The following is a 17,605-nucleotide window of genomic DNA, read 5'->3' as shown; positions in this document are numbered from 1 at the left end:
CTGCATGTTCTCACTCATAAGTGGGAGTTGAACAATGAGAACACACGGACAAAGGAAGGGGAACATCACAAACCAGGGCCTGTCGGGGCATGGGGGGCAAGGAAGGGGAGAGCATTAAGACAAACTCCTAATGCACACAGGGCGTAAAACCTAGATGACCAGTTGATAGGTGCAGCAAACCACCATGGCACATGTATAACTATGTAACAAACCTGCATGCTCTGCACATGTATCCCAGAACTTAAATTAAAAACCAAAAAACATAAACCAAAAAAGAAATATTAGAATTATCAGACATAGATTGTAAAACCAATGTCCTTACTAAGTAAAAGCAGATAAAAGCAAAGTATAAAAATATCACGGAACTAGAAACTATAAAAAGTGATATATACTGTATTTTAAAAAGAAACAAAAATAAATTCTGAACTGTAAAAACAGGAGGACATTAAAAGAGTTATTATAACTATATCCCTTATGTTCAAGAAGACAGAAAAAAGGATAAACATGTTAAGGCAATATGTAAAAGAATAAAGACCCAAATAGAACATCTAGAGATGAAATATCCATTCTGTGGCTTCTTGGTTCCTACACTCATGCCTCATGCCTGCTTAGGGATACAGAACCACGAAAAGGTATCTTAATTTAATGATTGTGCTACAACTTAAAGGATGAAACTCAGCCCTTCAGTGTTGCCTCTGAGCTAGTATCTCAGCTGTCCTTTAAGAATGCCATTTCAGTGCTCTGTGAGACTTTTACTGAGTGGTATAGTATATGACATAAATAGTGGGCCCTATGATAGGTGTAATCCTATGACAGCCCACTCTCACATGTCCTTTTTTTGTAAAGTGGGTCACCTGGTCAGATGCTATGCTGTGAGATTTCATGCCTGTGGATTGGGCATTCTCTAAACCCTCAGATGGTGGTACTGACTGAGGCTTTGCAGGCAGGAAAGGAAAACATGTGCCTGAAGTTCGCACCTACCACTGTTAAGATGAACCATTGGCCTTTCTAGGATAGATGAGGCCTGAAGTAGTCAACTTGTCACTAAATCATCAGTTGGTCTCCTCTAGGAATTTTGACGTATTGAAGGGTCAGCATTGGTCTCTGTTAATAACAGGTAGGATATTCAGAAACTACAGATAGTGGATCTGCTTTAGTAAATAAGAGTCTATACCACTGGCTCCGCACATAGACTTTGTCTCTGCTACCATGACTACTACTTTCATATTACAGTTCTAAGGTAACAACGTTAACATTAACCAGCCAAGACATTTTGTCTATTTGGTTTTTCAGTGCCTTTTCCACGTGGATGCTTTATTTTTATTTTTATTTTTTTTTATTATACTTTAAGTTCTAGGGTACATGTGCATAACGTGCAGGTTTGTTACATATGTATATTTGTGCCATGTTGGTGTGCTGCACCCATCAACTCGTCAGCACCCATCAATTCATCATTTATATCAGGTATAACTCCCCAGTGCAATCCTTCCCCCCTCCCCCCTCCCCATAATAGGCCCCGGTGTGTGATGTTCCCCTTCCCGAGTCCAAGTGATCTCATTGTTCAGTTCCCACCTATGAGTGAGAACATGCGGTGTTTGGTTTTCTCTTCTTGTGATAGTTTGCTAAGAATGATGGTTTCCAGCTGCATCCATGTCCCTACAAAGGACGCAAACTCATCCTTTTTTATGGCTGCATAGTATTCCATGGTGTATATGTGCCACATTTTCTTAATCCAGTCTGTCACAGATGGACATTTGGGTTGATTCCAAGTCTTTGCTATTGTGAATAGTGCTGCAATAAAACATACGTGTGCATGTGTCTTTGTAGTAGAATAATTTATAATCCTTTGGGTAGATACCCAGTAGTGGGATGGCTGGGTCATATGGTACATCTACTTCTAGATCCTTGAGGAACTGCCATACTGTTTTCCATAATGGTTGAACTAGTTTACAATCCCACCAACAGTGTAAAAGTGTTCCTATTTCTCCACCTCCTCTCTAGCACCTGTTGTTTCCTGACTTTTGAATGATGGCCATTCTAACTGGTGTGAGATGGTATCTCATTGTGGTTTTGATTTGCATTTCTCTGATGGCGAGTGATGATGAGCATTTTTTCATGTGTCTGTTGGCTGTATGAATGTCTTATTTTGAGAAATGTCTGTTCATATCCTTTGCCCACTTTTTGATGGGGTTGTTTGTTTTTTTCTTGTATATTTGTTTGAGTTCTTTGTAGATTCTGGATATTAGCCCTTTGTCAGATGAGTAGATTGCAAAAATTTTCTCCCATTCTGTAGGTGGCCCGTTCACTCTGATGGTAGTTTCTTTTGCTGTGCAGAAGCTCTTTAGTTTAATTAGATCCCATTTGTCAATTTTGGCTTTTGCTGCTGTTGCTTTTGGTGTTTTAGACATGAAGTCCTTGCCCATGCCTATGTCCTGAATGGTACTACCTAGATTTTCTTCTAGGGTTTTTATGGTATTAGGTCTAACATTTAAGTCTCTAATCCATCTTGAATTAATCTTCGTATGAGGAGTAAGGAAAGGATCCAATTTCAGCTTTCTACTTATGGCTAGCCAATTTTCCCAGCACTATTTATTAAATAGGGAATCCTTTCCCCATTTCTTGTTTCTCTCAGGTTTGTCAAAGATCAGATGGCTGTAGATGTGTGGTATTATTTCTGAGGACTCTGTTCTGTTCCATTGGTCTATAGCTCTGTTTTGGTACCAGTACCATGCTGTTTTGGTTACTGTAGCCTTGTAGTATAGTTTGAAGTCAGGTAGCGTGACGCCTCCAGCTTTGTCCTTTTGACTTAGGATTGTCTTGGCAATGCGGGCTCTTTTTTGGTTCCATATGAACTTTAAAGCAGTTTTTTTCCAATTCTGTGAAGAAACTCATTGGTAGCTTGATGCGGATGGCATTGAATCTATAAATAACCTTGGGCAGTATGGCCATTTTCACGATATTGATTCTTCCTATCCATGAGCATGGTATGTTCTTCCATTTGTTTGTGTCCTCTTTGATTTCACTGAGCAGTGGTTTGTAGTTCTCCTTGAAGAGGTCCTTTACATCCCTTGTAAGTTGGATTCCTAGGTATTTTATTCTCTTTGAAGCAATTGTGAATGGAAGTTCATTCCTGACTTGGCTCTCTGCTTGTCTGTTACTGGTGTATAAGAATGCTTGTGATTTTTGCACATTAATTTTGTATCCTGAGACTTTGCTAAAGTTGCTTATCAGCTTAAGGAGATTTTGGGCTGAGACGATGGGGTTTTCTAAATATACACTCATGTCATCTGCAAACAGGGACAATTTGACTTCTTCTTTTCCTAACTGGATACCCTATGATTTCTTTCTCTTGCCTGATTGCCCTAGCCAGGACTTCCAATACTATGTTGAATAGGAGTGGTGAGAGAGGGCATCCCTGTCTTGTACCAGTTTTCAAAGGGAATTTTTCCAGTTTTTGCCCATTCAGTGTGATATTAGCTGTGGGTTTGTCATAAATAGCTCTTATTATTTTGAGGTACGTTCCATCAATACTGAATTTATTGAGCGTTTTTAGCATGAAGGGCTGTTGAATTTTGTCAAAAGCCTTTTCTGCATCTATTGAGATAATCATGTGGTTCTTGACTTTGGTTCTGTTTATATGCTGGATTACGTTTATTGATTTGCGAATGTTGAACCAGCCTTGCATCCCAGGGATGAAGCCCACTTGATCATGGTGGATAAGCTTTTTGATGTGCTGCTGAATCCGGTTTGCCAGTATTTTATTGAGGATTTTTGCATCGATGTTCATCAGGGATATTGGTCTAAAATTCTCTTTTTTTGTTGTGTCTCTGCCAGGCTTTGGTATCAGGATGATGTTGGCCTCATAAAATGAGTTAGGGAGGATTCCCTCTTTTTCTATTGATTGGAATAGTTTCAGAAGGAATGGTACCAGCTCCTCCTTGTACCTCTGGTAGAATTCAGCTGTGAATCCATCTGGTCCTGGACTTTTTTTGGTGGGTAGGCTATTAATTGTTGCCTCAATTTCAGAGCCTGCTATTGGTCTATTCAGGGATTCAACTCCTTCCTGGTTTAGTCTTGGAAGAGTGTAAGTGTCCAGGAAATTATCCATTTCTTCTAGATTTTCTAGTTGATTTGCGTAGAGGTGTTTATAGTATTCTCTGATGGTAGTTTGTATTTCTGTGGGGTTGGTGGTGATATCCCCTTTATCATTTTTTATTGCATCTATTTGATTCCTCTCTCTTTTCTTCTTTATTAGTCTTGCTAGCGGTCTGTCAATTTTGTTGATCTTTTCAAAAAACCAACTCCTGGATTCATTGATTTTTTGGAGGGTTTTTTGTGTCTCTATCTCCTTCAGTTCTGCTCTGATCTTAGTCATTTCTTGCCTTGTGCTAGCTTTTGAATGTGTTTGCTCTTGCCTCTCTAGTTCTTTTAATTGTGATGTTAGAGTGTCAATTTTAGATCTTTCCAGCTTTCTCTTGTGGGCATTTAGTGCTATAAATTTCCCTCTACACACTGCTTTAAATGTGTCCCAGAGATTCTGGCATGTTGTACCTTTGTTCTCATTGGTTTCAAAGAACATCTTTATATCTGCCTTCATTTCGTTATGTACCCAGTAGTCATTCAGGAGCAGGTTATTCAGTGTCCATGTAGTTGAGCGGTTTTGATTGAGTTTCTTAGTCCTGAGTTCTAGTTTGATTGCACTGTGGTCTGAGAGATAGTTTGTTATAATTTCTGTTCTTTTACATTTGCTGAGGAGTGCTTTACTTCCAATTATGTGGTCAATTTTGGAATAAGTGCGATGTGGTGCTGAGAAGAATGTATATTGTGTTGATTTGGGGTGGAGAGTTCTATAGATGTCTATTAGGTCCGCTTGGTGCAGAGATGAGTTCAATTCCTGGATATCCTTGTTAACTTTCTGTCTCGTTGATCTGTCTAATGTTGACAGTGGAGTGTTGAAGTCTCCCATTATTATTGTATGGGAGTCTAAGTCTCTTTGTAAGTCTCTAAGGACTTGCTTTATGAATCTGGGTGCTCCTGTATTGGGTGCATATATATTTAGGATAGTTAGCTCTTCCTGTTGAATTGATCCCTTTACCACTATGTAATGGCCTTCTTTGTCTCTTTTGATCTTTGATGCTTTAAAGTCTGTTTTATCAGAGACTAGGATTGCAACCCCTGCTTTTTTTTGTTCTCCATTTGCTTGGTAGATCTTCCTCCATCCCTTTATTTTGAGCCTATGTATGTCTCTGCATGTGAGATGGGTCTCCTGAATACAGCAGACTGATGGGTCTTGACTCTTTATCCAGTTTGCCAGTCTGTGTCTTTTAATTGGAGCATTTAGTCCATTTACATCTAAGGTTAATATTGTTATGTGTGAACTTGATCCTGCCATTATGATATTAACTGGTTATTTTGCTCGTTAGTTGATGCAGTTTCTTCCTAGCCTCGATGGTCTTTACATTTTGGCATGTTTTTGCAATGGCTGCTACCGGTTGTTCCTTTCCATGTTTAGGGCTTCCTTCAGGGTCTCTTGTAAGGCAGGCCTGGTGGTGACAAAATCTCTAAGCATTTGCTTATCTGTAAAGGATTTTATTTCTCCTTCACTGATGAAACTTAGTTTGGCTGGATATGAAATTCTGGGTTGAAAATTCTTTTCTTTAAGAACGTTGAATATTGGCCCCCACTCTCTTCTGGCTTGTAGAGTTTCTGCCGAGAGATCTGCTGTTAGTCTGATGGGCTTCCCTTTGTGGGTAACCCGACCTTTCTCTCTGGCTGCCCTTAAGATTTTTTCCTTCATTTCAACTTTGGTGAATCTGGCAATTATGTGTCTTGGAGTTGCTCTTCTGGAGGAGTATCTTTGTGGCGTTCTCTGTATTTCCTGAATTTGAATGTTGGCCTGCCCTACTAGGTTGGGGAAGTTCTCCTGGATGATATCCTGAAGAGTGTTTTCCAACTTGGATCCATTTTACCCCTCACTTTCAGGCACCCCAATCAGACGTAGATTTGGTCTTTGTACATAATCCCATACTTCTTGTAGACTTTGTTCATTTCTTTTTCTTCTTTTTTCTTTTGGTTTCTCTTCTCGCTTCATTTCATTCATTTGATCCTCAATCACTGATACTCTTTCTTCCAGTTGATCAAGTCGGTTACTGAAGCTTGTGTATTTGTCATGTATTTCTCGTGTCATGGTTTTCATCTCTGTCATTTCGTTTATGACCTTCTCTGCATTAATTAGTCTAGCTGTCAATTCTTCCACTCTTTTTTCAAGATTTTTAGTTTCTTTGAGCTGGGTACGTAATTCCTCCTTTAGCTCTGAGAAGTTTGATGGACTAAAGCCTTCTTCTCTCATCTCGTCAAAGTCATTCTCTGACCAGCTTTGATCCGTTGCTGGCCATGGGCTGCGCCCCTTTCCAGGGGGAGATGCGCTCTTAGTTTTTGAATTTCCAGCTTTTCTGCCCTGCTTTTTCCCCATCTTTGTGGTTTTATCTGTCTCTGGTCTTTGATGATGGTGACGTACTGATGTGATTTTGGTATAGGTGTCCTTCCTGTTTGATAGTTTTCCTTCTGACAGTCAGGACCCTCAGCTATACGTCTGTTGGAGATTGCTTGATGTCCACTCCAGACCCTGTTTGCCTGGGTATCAGCAGCAGAGTTTGCAGAAGATAGAATTTCGCTGAACAGCGAGTGTACCTGTCTGATTCTTACTTTGGAAGCTTCCTCTCAGGGGTGTACTCCACCCTGTGAGGTGTGGGGTGTCAGACTGCCCCTAGTGGGGGATGTCTCCCAGTGAGGCTACTCAGAGGTCAGTGACCCACTTGAGCAGGCAGTCTGTCCGTTCTCAGATCTCAACCTCTGTGTTGGGAGATCCACTGCTCTCTTCAAGGCTGTCAGACAGAGTCGTTCACGTCTGCTTAGGCCTCTGCTCCTTCCCCTGTTGTTTTTTTAGCTGAGCCCTGCCCCCAGAGGTGGAGTCTATAGAGACAGGCAGGTTTCCTTGAGCTGCTGTGAGCTCCACCCAGTTCAAGCTTCCCAGTGGCTTTGTTTACCTACTTAAGCCTCAGCAATGGCAGGCGCCCCTCCCCCAGCCTCGCTGCTGCCTTGCGGTTGGATCGCCGCAGACTGCTGTGTTAACAATGAGGGAGGCTCCGTGGGCGTGGGACCCTCCCGGCCAGGTGAGGGATATATTCTTCTGGTGTGCCCGTTTGCTTAGAGCGCGGTATTGGGGTGGGAGTTACCCAATTTTCCAGGTGTTGTGTGTCTCAGTTCCCCTGGCTAGGAAAAGGGATTCCCTTCCCCCTTGCGCTTCCCAGGTGAGGCGATGCCTCGCCCTGCTTCAGCTCTCGCTGGTCAGGCTGCAGCAACTGACCAGCACTGATTGTCCGGCACTCCCTAGTGAGATGACCCCAGTACCTCAGTTGAAGATGCAGAAATCACCGGTCTTCTGTGTCGCTCGCGCTGGGAGTTGGAGACTGGAGCTGTTCCTATTCGGCCATCTTGCTCCCCTCCCCGCCACGTGGATGCTTTCTAGTATATGTTAATGACTTTGTGCCTGGTACTCTCTGTTTGCCCATGCACTTCTAGTGCACAACTCCTTGACTTCAGTCATGTAGTGCTTTCCCTTCCAGACCTCTGATCATTCATTCAGGCCATTGACTGCTGAATGGAAATCACTATATATTTTCACTGTGGGCCACTTCTTAACCAGGTGCACTGTTAACGGGTCTGTCCATCAGAGAGATTTTTATCTCTACAGTCTTTCAAGACCACCCATGAGTAGGACTTTAATGCAGCCACTTCCATTTTTAGTTTGTGTCCACTCATTAAGCCAGCCAATTATAAGCTAAGCTTGGGCTTTTTCTTCCTTGTCCTTTAATGAATCAAATAGGATTACAACCCCCAACCAAATCAGCCAAAGGTATGAGTTGGGGAAGGGATATTTGTGTTTCCATGTCAGGTGATACGGGTTCTGTGTATCTGTTAATGTTGCTCTGTCATGTCCTCTGGTCCTCCTTGGGTTCAATCCCATGGTTATATTTCTGTCTTATGGAAGTCTGCACTAGGACCATCTCATTTTGTGATTTGGTGGGTCTGACAGAACCTAGCTCATGACAGACAGTTTTAGACTCATGAACACCTGGTGCTCCATGATCAAGTATTTCATCTCTATGCTAGCATTAAACTAGCACACTAAAAATTGTTCTTCGAAAGGCATGTCATTTTATGACTTGCTGCAGAATCTTAATGTCCTTCTTGGGTGGTATGCCTTCTGTATCTTCTCATGGCAATGCAGCTTTCTTTTGGGTCTGTGGCTTCACACAGTTTATTCATCCCAGCATGTCCATGTCCCTCAACTTCTTTATTGTTTTCTTCACTATCTGACAGTGCAACTCAGTTGTCTCCACTTCACTTAGCATTGTTTTTTCCAGGCTTCTAATTGCCACTTTAACAATAAGTTTGCTTGATCTCCTAGAATTCCTGCCCCAGGGGATGACCTGAGAAAGTGCCTTTTCAAGTCGATGAATTCTTGCTTGTTCCATCTTATATTCTGACTCTGCTGATCAAGCACCCGCAAAATGCAATCCCAGGAACCCTCACCTGGTTCCTTCCAGTACATGCTATCTAATTCTTACACCTATTTCGGCATACAGCCTTTTCCTTCCTTATCATGTCTAATATATCCAGCTCAATTATGCTTGGATTTAACCGAATTATTGGACTGGCTGTCAGAAAAGCAGATGGAGGTAGCACCTAAGGTGAACATTTATTGCTTTGCATGGAGGGGGCTTCTGTAATATCTTCTAATGGAGGAGTAATGCTAGTTCTTATCCGAAAAAAGCACTCTGCCAGGCTTATGGGTCTAGGGTATTCTACACAGCCAGCTTCTTTGGAGGCATCCCCTCTCACATCCCCATCCTTTCTGAGTTCCAGGCTTTCCCATGCAAGACCCCAACAGATTCATCTTCACTGAGAATTCAAATGTCTTTTTTTGTGACTCTGTCAGATTATCAGTCTGCTGCTTACCTCTGGTCTTCTGTGAGAGATAAAATCATTCTTCTAGGCTCTAAAGAGGCTCTCTTGTTAGAGATTAATTGTTTTCAGTGGCCTTCAGTTTCTCATTATCTCTCTACATAGAGACAGTACAACATTGCAATAACCAGCCAACTCTATTGTTATCGTAGGCATTGCCTACATGTTGCCCATTGCCCTGCATTGCCCCCATCTCTTTCAGATGCTTGAAACATCTCACCTGCAAAATCACGGAGAAAGGCATGACTGCTGCACTAGGATGTTTCCTTGGTGACCACCAGTGAAATCTTCAGCAATTGAGTTGTCTGCTTGTGCCAGAGACTACTCTACCCTGTTCAGGATGATGTCCTTCTCACTCTTTGGACATTGAATGGCCTTAGCATGAAGGTAGAAGATGATCCAGGGGAGCACCAGCTGGGGCCATCAGCCAGTGAAGCTCTTTGCAGCACAAGAGCTGACTAGTGCATTTCCATGGCTGCTGTATAAGATAATATGAAATTGTTTAAATATGTCCTATTCTTATTACCATTGCCACAGGATATAATCTGTCCTAGTCCAGTTTACAGCTTGCAGATATTCTTTAATCATCTCTTTATCTACAATGAACTTTAAATCCTTCTACATTTTTTAACATATTTCAGAATGGAGAACATTCTCTTTGAAGAAAAAAAAAATGTTGTTTTTGTCTTTTTATTCATTCACCTCTTATATTCCCTCTCCCTTACCTGTATTTATTCCGGATAGTGGTGGTTGCCGCTACGATATTGTGGCATTGTGGTTATTGTTCTCTCTATTTCTCTCTTTTGAGAGAGAGAGACAGAGAGACAGAAACATTTTTTTTTTTATTATTATTAAAACAATGGGTCTGAGAATTGAGGGAAAAGAAGAAAAAGTTGACAGTATAACTTGGCTGTCATCTTAAATCTTCTTTTTGAGGGACTCTTCTTCTTCTTCTTTTTTTTCTTTCTTGAGATGTTTGAAATGGAGTTTCACTCTTGTTGCCCAGGCTGGAGCGCAATGGCATGATCTAGGCTCACTGCAACCTCTGACTCCCTGGTTCAAGCGATTCTGCTGCCTCAGCCTCCAGAGTAGCTGGGATTACAGGCATAAACCACCATGCCCGGCTAATTTTGTATTTTTAGTAGAGATGGGGTATCTCCATGTTGGTCAGGCTGGTCGAGGAACTCTTCTTAATACTCACATAAGCTAACAGGACTATCATAATGTCAGTATCAAAATAAAACAAGAGAAATTTCACTCAGTGGCCAGACAATCTACCATTCAATCCTAAGAGGTAACAGGAATTGGAACAGCCAGAAAAGACCAGAAAACATTTAAAATAAAGACAAAGTTGGGGTTGGGAGTGCAGACTAAAGCATTGAAGGTTTTAGGTGATAAATATTTCCATCAAAAGAAACACTTAACTTTATAAAAGCATGCCACAAATTATTATTCACTATGGGTGGCAAGATTCAAAAGCATGGGAGCAATTACATTTTCCTCCGAGTGTATTGTATGTATAACCTGATACAGGAAGCCAGAAAAGTAGATACTTCCGAATTCTAAAAATTTTAGAATATCAGAAATATACCAGTCTGATATAGCCTATGTTATGACATTTCACATTTTAGCTTTAATTAACCTTTGTTTCACTTCTATAAAATTGCTTATCTCAAATTTCAAGGGCTTTTAAACTTCACTTTCAGATACCAATTGCTTAAGGCCATTTATTAGTTTGTTTGGATAATTGCTGTGTGGTGGGGCTGGTTGAACTACTTGATAGGCAGCTATTTCTATGTCAATTTCTATAAGAACATTGACCACTTTAAAATTTCAAATTTAATACTTTGAAAGAAGAGAAAAATAGAATCAGGACCCATGGCTGCTGATGTGCCATTTAACAAAATTTCTCGAAAGATGTTAGCTAATTCATGAGTGATGCTTTTGGACTCCTGAAATGTTCTCATATTCCACTGAGACTATCATCCTTTCTCATAATGCCTTATATGACTCTTCCCTGGTCCAACTGACTGATTTTAGAGTACATTAACCCACTTTTAAAAATTAAACCCAGGAGAAAAGTACAGCTTGCCTCAATTCCTCATGTCACCCAAGAGGACAAAAGGGTAGATTGGGTGAGGAATCCTCCCAACAAAACACATGAAGCCTGGGCCAAATGGAAGATAAAAATAGCTACAACCAATGCCAAGAGATTATCATAATACGTTTGCACAGCTTGTGAGCTAAATCCTTAGTGGGCAAGATCCATGTTGTATGCTTGTCTTACACAACTTCTGGTTGATTCAGAATTGTTTTTAAAGTGAGCCATGAATCTTGGTGGGTATTTTTAGAAGCATTTCTATCAGTTCTAACAAGACCAAAGTCACCTATTCAACCCACTTAGAGGCAGCAGAAAGTTTTTGCCCTTTGCCGTGGGGCTTACCCTAAGATCTAGTGTCTCCCCAAAGTGTATTCTCAGACACAAAGGGAACTAGAGGAAATAGCAGTCATTTCTCAGTGTGAGTCGTACCTACATGGAGCACTTTTTATTTGTAGTACATCATTTGCATTATCTTCTTAAAGAGCAGCAAAATGCAATGACATGGCATGTTTCTGCCTCAGGTAATATGTATTTTTTTTAAATAAGATGAGTCAGCTGGGTGTGGTGGCTCACACCTGTAATCCCAGCACTTTGGGAGGCCAAGGCAGGTGAATCAAGGTCAGGAGTTCGAGACCAGCCTGGCCAACATGGTGAAGCCCTGTCTCTACTAAATATACAAAAATTAGCCTGGTGTGGTGCTGCGTGTAATCCCAGCTACTCTGGAGGCTGAGGGAGGAGAATTGCTTGAACCCAGGAGGTGGAGGTTGCTGTGAGCTGAGATTGTGCCACTGCCTCCCAGCCTGGGGGACAGAGTGAGACTCTGTCTTGGAAAAAAAATAAAAAAGAAAAAGAAAAAAATAAGATGAGTCAATTTCCATATGGCAGTTACTTTATTTACATTAGGTCCCTGTTAGATGATCTGGCTATTTAATTTTTTATTGATACATCAGAGTTGTATATATTTTTGGGATACTTTTGGTATTTTGATACGTATATACAATGTTTAATGGTCAAATCAGGGTAACTGGGATATCCGTCACCTCAAACATATATCCTTTGAATTGGGAACATTACAATTCTTCTCTTCTAGCTATTTTGAAATATACAGTAAATTATTGTTAACTATAATTTCCCTACACTGTTAGAATAGTAGAACTTCTGAGTAATCTTTGTTTTCATATAACTAAGAGTTAATATATTTTTTATAGAAATACAAACTTATTTTAAAAGGTGAAGAAAAATTATTCTCTTGGGCTAAACAAGTCAGAGGGCCAGCAGTGAATTTATCTAGGCAGTAGGGAGATCAGGAGGATTAGCATAATATGCTAATAAGGGATGCTCCACTTCCTTGGTCTTGGAGACTTGTTGCTAAGCAATACCCACTACAGCAGTGTAAAAGATATGGAAACATAATTCAGTTATAGAAACAATAAAAGCCCTTACATCTTCAAAGGAGGTTGCAATAATACATAATTTCAGACCAAAACCACTCTGGAGCTCACATGAGGGTTGCAGAGCAGTAGCAAATTATTCAGATTTATGAAGGGGTTGTGTGAGATTAGCAAAAACTTGATGGAAAATTGGGTTAAGCCTCACTGCCATTCATCACTCCTCTACAGCAGGACAATAACCATAAGCACAATGACATTACAAGGAACCAAAAGTACACAAGAGATTTATTTCACCAATATGATGCTATTAGATCAAAACTAGATTTAAAGTTCCTATTTTGAAGGTAGGATATTTCATTCACTTAAAATTGTTTCTAAAGTTAACAGGCATTTTCTACTAAAAGAACAATATTAAAGACCAAATAATTTCAAAATTTCAACTTTATATACATAAACATATCTCTCTTAAGCAATAAATATTTTGGGCACATAACCTAAAATATTAGAATTCTATCTGAGTTAATTTTTAGGACTAGTTTTTTTTTTTATTATTAAGTGTACTTGGTTTGGATAGTAAGTAATTTGGCGGCTGAACTGTGAATTCTTTTTAATGCATTTATAATATCATAAATTATAACCAAGAGTGATAAGTTTTTAAAGAGGGATTAGTCTCTGAAGGAGGATATATTGGCATTTCTAGTCATGCAGGTTTATTTTAATGGTGTTGAGAAAATATGAGGTATATTGTCATCACAAAGGCATTCTCTCTTGATTCTGTTGCTCAGATTCAAACATGACCCTTTCCGAGACAACTGAATTTTAAAGTCCTTACTACATGAGAAAGATCCATTTATAATTTCATATATGTATTACATTTGCCTGTAAATTCATCCCTCTGTGTAAGACTGGCCCTTGTTAGGGTTATTGACTGTTTCAGATATCTGGGGCAGCAGGGGACTACTGTCCAAACTATTCTAGAAATGTTTGATGAGCATCTTAACTCTATTAAGCAATAATTTGATGAAGTAACAGGTGTGCTTTTGTACTTCTACCCATGTGCATCCCCATTCATGCCCAAAGACATGACATTGCCATTCCGTTTGTCTCAGAGGAGAGCTGTCCGGATTAGACACTTCTAGTACCTATAATAAAATGTATGAGTTCACTTGAAAGGAATATTTAAGGAGGATTAGTAGATCAGCCAGCACTCTACCGATCACCCAGGCTAGGTGGAGCCCTCCAAGCTGGAGGAACTGCAGGAGAGTTCAAAGAAGAGGCAGAGGTTCACACTGAAGTTTGTTCTCACAGACTAGAGACAGTTCTGGTTGAAGGAGATTCATTTAAAAATGCATACAAGTTGGGGACCTGAAAGTGGTGGAGACTTGGGTCTCGCCAGGCTCACCAGATCTCTAGTAAAAAGTAACCTCATTGAGTATCTCTCGTAAATGGCTGCCGTGTGTCTTTAGGAGAAGAGTGAGGCTTTTTACTGATGTTTCTGAGTCCTCTGCCTCAGAAAGACATGGGCATGCAGTGAAATCTTTCCTGTGCTCCTGGGAAGGGTACAGAAGGGCTGAAGGAGAGGCAGCAGCTCTGAGGAATCCCATGGTAGAATCAAAAAGAGAGCAGAGTGGTATACATGATCTCATGACCTGAAGTTGTGGTGAGACCTAGGAGGGTAGGGGCCATGACTGAAATCCATCCGGGATGTCTGTGCTCAGTGGGGAGCCTTAGTGCCTGCCCAAGAGTTAAAGACCACTAACACCTCTGCAGCTGAAGGAGGCAGTATTGCCCTATTTTGAGCATTTTCAGCTCTGTAGTCTATACACAGGGAAATAAGTTACTTTTTCTTCAGTGACTACTCCAGCTTTGCCAGGCCAATTAGCACTTCCTCAAAGGCAGAGCTTTTAAATGACATGTTGAGAAGTTTGTATAACTTCCCGGTCAAGCAATTCTAAACTTTTAATTTCATATTCTATTCCAAGCTGCTTCTCTACCCCAGCCTCCATCACCTATGCAAATCTTGTCGTAAGGGAGAGGAATGCGATCTGCTTTCTTATTCCTCCTGCCAACCCAGGATTTTAAAGTAGAAAGGGAGCAATGTTTAGGCTAAGACCATCTATCTCCTTTTTGAATTCCCTTTCTTCTTTCATTTTCCTTCATTTCTTTCTTTCCTCCTTTCTCTCTTCCTTTCTTTTCTCCTCCTTTTCTTCCTCCTTTCCTTCTTCAGTTCCTCCTTCCGTTTCCTTCATTCTTTCCTTTTTTCCTCTTTTTCCCCTTTTTTCCTTTTTTTCATTCATTTTCTTCCTTCTCTTTTGCTTCTTCCCTTATATTTTCTTCCCTCCTCCATCTGTTCTTTCTTCCAATAACCTTTTTATTGTTAAATATAACAAAAGTCATCTTAAGTCCTGCTTTGCAAGGACAGTCCTGGGTTATGCCTGCCGTTTCAAGCTGTGCCCCACCCATTTTTACTATCAAGGGTACATGAGATTGAATGGCTCATTACACAGTCATGCTAAGTGTAATAGCATGTGAACCAAATGTATATTATCCCAAGATAACATTTATGTAGCTTCCATAGGTCCAGAAATAGCATGCTGCCAGTATTCAGGAAACTTTCTTCAATTCCTCTCCAAATCACTACCAAAGGTAACCACTATTCTTATTTGCAACACTATGCTAGGTTTTAAAAATTTTATGAAACTATTCTTTTGTGAGATTCATTAATGTTGCTGAGTGCAGCTAGAATTTGTTTTCATTTTGGTATAATATTCCATTAAAAAATTCATCCTACCGTTAAAGGTAGTTGGACAGTTTCTAGTTTTAGAGTATTATGAATAATGCTGGTAGTGTAGCAGGACGAGCCACAGACAAAACTCCTCAGAAACTGAAATAAAGAAGGAAGGGGTTTATTCGGCTGGGGGCATCGGCAAGACTTCTGTCTCAAGAGCCGAGCTCCGTGAGCAAGCAATTCCTGTCACTTTTAAGGGCTCACAACTCTAAGGGGGTGCATGTGAGAGGGTCGTGATTGATTGAGCAAGCAAGGGGGTACATGACTGGGGGCTGCATGCACTGGTAATTAGATCGGAACAAAACAAGATAGGGATTTTTCACAGTGCATTTCTATACAATGTCTGTAATCTATAGAAAACATAACCAATTAGGTCAGGGGTTGATCTTTAACTACCAGGCCCAGGGTGAGGCGCCGGGCTGTCTGCCTGTGGATTTCATTTCTACCTTTTAGTTTTTACTTCTTTCTTTGGAGGCAGAAATTGGGCAAGAGACAATATGAGGGGTGGTCTCCTCCCTTATTAGGAACATTTATATACATATCTTTTGGTATATACATTTCTTTTAGGTAAAAACCAAAGACAGGAGGTACTCAAATAAAGTATGGACATATCTAGAATTGAATGTTAAACTGTTTTCCAAAGTGCATGCTGGTATATAATAATATGGCTGATTTTTTTTGTATGGATATAGTTTTATTTCCCAAAATAACCGTTTGTAAATTTTTAAATTTACAGATGAGAAAACTGAGACTTAGAAATGTTACATTTCATGTTGTAGCTCAGACACCTAATAGGTAGTGGAGACAGGTGTTGTGCTAACTATTCTATTATAAAGGACTCATACTTAACTTTAGGGTTTAATCGCTCTCATATATTGAAAATACTGCTAGTTGCCACTCCTCCACATATTCTCCCTGTCTTTCTAAGCAGCAGAATCCCAATTTTCTCCAGGAAGCAAAGACTGTGTTTTCTAGTCTCATGCAACTAAGGGTGTTCAATTAGATACAAGCAAAAAGTTTAGGTGAGAAAACTGGGAAGGGCAATTAAAAGGACTGACTCTTAGGAGTCACATTCTTTTGTCCTTCTCCACTTCCTTCTTCTTCCTGCCCCAAACCTAGAGGCAATGGTTGGAGTTTCAGCAACCATTCTGGACTATGAGGATGCCCTTGAAGATGGATTTGTCTATTTCTCCTTTCAGTTCTATCAGCTTTGCTTCATGTATTTTGAAGCTATTTTATAAGATAATCATATGGGATTGTTATGACCTCTTGGTGAATTTACACCCCTTATCGTGGTGAAATGAACCTTTATGCCTGATGTATTAGTTTCCTAAGACTGCTGTAACAAATTACCATAAACTGGGTGGCTTTAAACAGCAAATTTATTTTCTCACAGGTCTAGAGGTTAGAAGTCAGCAATCAAGGTGTTGGCAGGGTCCCTTTCCCTTTCAAGGCTGAAGATAAGAATTATTCCATGCCTCTTCTGTCTTCTGGTTGTTCCCAATGATACTTGGTGTTCTTTTGTTCTTTATCTTATGACAGCATAACTGCAATCTCTGCCTCTGTATTCACATAGAATTTTCCTTTTGCCTCTGTCCATATTCCCCTCTTTTTATAAGAACACCAGTCAAATTGATTTTAGGGCTTTTTCTAATTCAGTATGACTTCATCTTAAGTTGAGTAAATCTGCAAAGACCCTATTTCCAAGTGGGTGTAAATTTTGGATGAGCATTAATTTTTTTTTTTTTTTTTTGAGACAGAGTCTTGCTCTGTCACCAGACTGGAGTGCAGTGGTGTGATCTTGGCTCACTGCAACCTCCGCCTCCTGGGTTCAAGCGATTCTCCTGCCTCAGCCTCCCAAGTAGCTGGGATTACAGGCATGAGCCACCACGCCCAGCTAATTTTTCTATTTTTAGTAGAGATGGGGTTTCACCATGTTGACCAGTATGGTCTCAATCTCTTGACCTTGTGATCTGCCCGCTTCGGCCTCCCAAAGTGCTGGGATTACAGGCATGAACCACCGCGCCCAGCAGGTGAGCATTAATTTTTAAGAGACGTTACTCAACCCAGGACATCTGGTAATATCCTTTGACTGAAACTCATTTTCTCTTATGTTAATATAGCCAATCTAGTTTTATTTTTACTTGTGTTCATATGGGATATCTTTTTCCATTCTTTTACTTTTAACCTATATTTGTTTTTATATTTAAAGAATCTTTCTTATAGACATTATATAGTTGGATCTTGCTTTTTTAAATATCCAAGTAGATAATTTCTGGTTTTTTTTAATTAGAGTAT

This window comes from Rhinopithecus roxellana, chromosome 5 (assembly GCF_007565055.1).
Source record: "Rhinopithecus roxellana isolate Shanxi Qingling chromosome 5, ASM756505v1, whole genome shotgun sequence".
Lineage (NCBI taxonomy): Eukaryota > Metazoa > Chordata > Mammalia > Primates > Cercopithecidae > Rhinopithecus > Rhinopithecus roxellana.
Note: the sequence above shows the minus strand (reverse complement) of the source record.